The sequence below is a fragment of the Triticum dicoccoides genome, chromosome 2A (assembly GCF_002162155.2).
Source record: "Triticum dicoccoides isolate Atlit2015 ecotype Zavitan chromosome 2A, WEW_v2.0, whole genome shotgun sequence".
In the NCBI taxonomy this organism is placed as follows: Eukaryota; Viridiplantae; Streptophyta; class Magnoliopsida; order Poales; family Poaceae; genus Triticum; species Triticum dicoccoides.
In genome coordinates this window covers 293,020,407-293,025,163 of record NC_041382.1, presented here as the reverse complement: position 1 = coordinate 293,025,163, position 4,757 = coordinate 293,020,407, and positions in this window count along the sequence as shown.

Below are 4,757 nucleotides of genomic sequence, written 5' to 3'. Positions count from 1 at the left end.
CGGGGGCCGGCCTCAGGCCCGGGCGGGCCGGCGGTGCGGGGGCGGCGCGGGAAGACGTGGCAGGCGTGGATTGGGCGAGGGAGGCGGCGGCGGATGTGTCCGGTGCCGGCGGACGCGTCCGATGGCGGCGGGAGGAGCTAGACTAGGGTTACGCCCGAATTTCGGAGGGGGAGGTCTTTTATAGGTAGAGGAAGCTAGGAGAGTCCAAATGGAGTGCGGTTTTCGGCCACGCGATCGTGATCGAACGGCCGAGAGGATGGCGGGGGTTTGGATGGGTTTTGGGCCACTTTGGAGGGGTGTTGGGCTGCAACACACACGAGGCCTTTACGGTTCCCCGGTTAACCGTTGGAGTATCAAACGAACTCCAAATGGCACGAAACTTCATAGGTGGTCTACCGGTGGTGTACCAAGGCCGCTTGGCAAGTCTTGGTCCATTCCGAGAATGTTTAACACCCGCACACGAAAAGAGGCAAAAGGGGGCGCCTGAGGACATAGGAGTGCCGGATCGCAAAACGGACAATGGGGAAAATGCTCGGATGCATGAGACGAACACATATGCAAATGAGATGCACATGATGACATGATATGATATGCATGACATGGACAAAATGCAAAACGAAGACAAAACCCAACCACGAGGAAATATCATAACTTAGAGCCGAGAATGGCAAGAGTTGGAATACAAATGTGGTAAGTTACATCCGGGGTGTTACAATATGACTCTATATGAATGCCTCCGGCGGTGTACCGGGATGTGCAATGACTCATGAGTGACATGTATGAAAGAATTATGAACGGTGGCTTTGCCACGAATACGATGTCAACTACATGATGATGCAAAGCAATATGACAATGATGAAGCGTGTCATAATAAACAAAACAGTGGAAAGTTGCATGGCAATATATCTCGGAATTGCTATGGAAATGCCATAAGGTAGGTATGGTGGCTGTTTTGAGGAAGGTATATGGTGGGTTTATGGTACCGGTGAAAGTTGCGCGGTACTAGAGAGGCTAGCAATGGTGGAAGGGTGAGAGTGCATATAATCCATGGACTCAACATTAGTCATAAAGAACTCACATACTTATTGCAAAAATCTATTAGTTATCGAAACAAAGTACTACGCGCATGCTCCTAGGGGGATAGATTGGTAGGAAAAGACCATCGCTCGTCCCCGACCGCCACTCATAAGGAATACAATCAATAAATAAATCATGCTCCGACTTCATCACATAACGGTTCACCATACGTGCATGCTACGAGAATCACAAACTTCAACACAAGTATTTCTCAAATTCACAACTACTCAACTAGCATGACTATAATATCACCATCTCCATATCTCAAAACAATCATCAAGTATCAAACTTCTCTTAGTATTCAATGCACCTGTATGAAAGTTTTTATTATACCCATCTTGGATGCCCATCACATTAGGACTAAATTCATAACCAAAGAAAATTACCATGCTATTTAGGACTCTCAAAATAATATAAGTGAAGCACAAGATTTCATATATTTCTTTAAAATGAAACCTCCGCCGTGCTCTAAAAAGATATAAGTGAAGTACTAGAGCAACAACAAACTACTCTGAAAGATATAAGTGAAGATCAATGAGTAGTTGAATAATTATGAAACTATGTGAAGACTCTCTAACATTTAAGAATTTTAGATCTTGGTATTTTATTCAAATAGAAAGCAACACAAAAGAAAATAAAATGATGCTCCAAGCAAAACACATATCATGTGGTGAATAAAAATATAGCTCCGAGTAAAATTACCGATGAACGAAGACGAAAGAGGGGATGCCTTCCGGGGCATCCCCAAGCTTAGGCTTTTGGATGTCCTTGAATATTACCTTGTGGTGCCTTGGGCATCCCCAAGCTTAGGCTCTTGCCACTCCTTATTCCATAGTCCATCGAATCTTCACCCAAAACTTGAAAACTTCACAACACAAAACTTAAAAGAAAACTCGTAAGCTCCGTTAGTATAATAAAATAAATCACCACTTAGGTACTGTTGTGAACTCATTATAAATTCATATTTCTGTAATATCTACTGTATTCAAATTTCTCTATGGTTCATACCCTCCGATACTACTCATAGATTCATCAAAATAAGCAAACAACACATAGAAAACAGAATCTGTCAAAAACAGAACAGTCTGTAGTAATATGTTGGTTTCGAATACTCCTGTAACTCCAAAAATCCTGAGAAATTATGAAGTCCTAGGCAATTTGTTTATTAATATAGTGCAAGTGGAATTGGTATTTTATCGCTCTCTGGTAAATAATGAAAATTATTCTTGTGAGCGCATACTTTCTGTTTTTTACAGCAAGATCAAATAACAATCACCCAAGAAGATCCTAAAGGCTTTACTTGACACAAACACTAATTAAAACATAAAACCACATCTAAACAGAGGCTAGATGAATTATTTATTACTAAACAGGAACAAAAAGCAGGGAACAAAAATAAAATTGGGTTGCCTCCCAACAGGCGCTATCGTTTAACGCCCCTAGCTTGGCATGGTGATTGAAATGATGCTCACATAAAAGATAAGAATTGTAACATAAAGAGAGCATCATGAAGAATATGACTAGCACATTTAAGTCTAACTCACTTCCTATGCATAGGGATTTTGTGAGCAAACAACTTGTGGGAACAAGAATCAACTTGCATAGGAAGGTAAAACAAGGATAACTTCAAGATTTTCAACACATAGAGAGGAAACTTGATATTATTGCAACTCCTACAAGCATATATGTAGCGACAAGACCTCAAACAGTCTGATCTCTGTGCATCAGTGTCATCCCTGGATCGGTAATGCTGACATGCACAGTACTTGAGGATTTATAACAGAGTAGCAATCACACACTTATTACATCAAATGTCTCAAAAGAGAACTTATTACAATAAATATGGCTTAAGGCCATCTAAAGCGATAACAGTGAAAGTATTGGAAGATGAAGTGAGTCCATCAACTCCAACAGCATCGCCGAGTGAAAGACAACGACCTATGGCTCCTTACTCGTCGTCTGAAAAGTCTGCAACATGAACGTTGCAACTCGAAATGGGTCAGCACATGGAATAAGCAGGCAAGGTAACACATAGAGAGTAATGAACAGAAATAATTGCTATCACTACATGCATATTTGGTTGGTGGTAAGCTCTATGGTTACAGTTTTGCATAAAGCCAATTTTTCCCTACAACAAAGGAATAAATTTTATTTAACTATCATGGTGGTTGTTAAACATTGAGAAGGTTCCTCCAACTCAATCCCAATTAAACATCATCATTAACCCAATCAAATTATATTAAGGGTGATGAGATCAACATGATAATCCAAGAACCAGATACTCAAGATGTCCATAACTGGGGACACGACTAACCATGATTAGTTTGTACACTCTGCAGAGGTTTGCGCACGTTTCCCCACAAGACTCGAATACATCCATGGTTGGAGATTCGAGGCACAGTCTTTCTGAAGCATTAACTCTCTACTCTGGATAGACAGTACCACCTACAACCCACTACATCTGCTAGTCTACCTCTTCGGGAGCTTCACACAACTTACTCAACTATGCTAGAGCCCATTCTGCACATGGAAGTTTCTAGCATGAATAATCTTATGATCCCTTTGAGCCTGGGTGGCGGGCCATAGGATGATCACACGATTCCTCCGGGATATCCTAGGACAACACTAGATTCTCTAGGTGCCCACGAGTAATCCACCCAGATGTGTATTTAAGTTGCCACCTTAAGTTGAACCATTAATTAGCAACTCACATCTGTCATGAAAACACTGAAACCCAATCCACGTCTATGAGCATAACATAACAATATAAGCAACGTAGAAGTAACTCCCATAGGGATGAAAATAAACAGGTGAATAGGTACTACCTCATCTACTTCCCAAAACCCACAATTTAATCAGATCCTAACCATGCAATTGTTTGAGGATTGATCTAATGCAATAAAACTGGGTAGTAAAGGGGTATGATCAAAGTGTTACTTGCCTTGCTGATGATCCGTGAAACCTAGAGACTCGTAGTAGCACGCTTCACACTTCGGGTACTCTATCGCAAACAAACAAGCATACAATAAGCACTCAACTAGAAGCATGGGTAAAACTCAAATAAGAAGTCTAACCAAAAAGTACAACTTAAGAACTCCGGTTTGCAAAAAGAATCAAACCAAACGAAGCAACAAAACTCAAACTGTGAAAGAAACAAGATCCGTTTACTAATCTGGACTTAAGTCAAATTTTATAGTAGCAAAATCTTGTTTAAGTTGGTAAAACAGAAACATGGCTTCGAAACAAAGATCTAGGCACTTGAATCGCCCAATTCTAATAAACGAGCGAAAAGTTATACTAGAACGAAGATTAGGGCCGAAATCGCGATCAAAAATAATCACATTCGTTGTCCGCGGAAAAACCCTGGAAAAAGAAAAACTGAAGAACAGGCTAATGAACGAACGTTCGTTGTCTGCGGTTAATGGGTGAAAACCATTCGTTAAAAGGAACGTACGAACGGGCGTTCGCTAAATAACTAAACCGGGGAAAAAACCAAACCGATCTAGATCTAGGGTTTCGAAAAAAAAACCGATCGGTTTTTTGACAAAAACCGGTGGCGGCAGCGGCTACCTCGTCGGCGGCGGGGTCAGTGGCGGCGTCAAGCGGCTCCGGCGGCGGAGGGCGGCTTCGGCGGTGGCACGGCGGGGCGGCGCGTGCGGCGGCGGTGGCGAGCGGCTCCG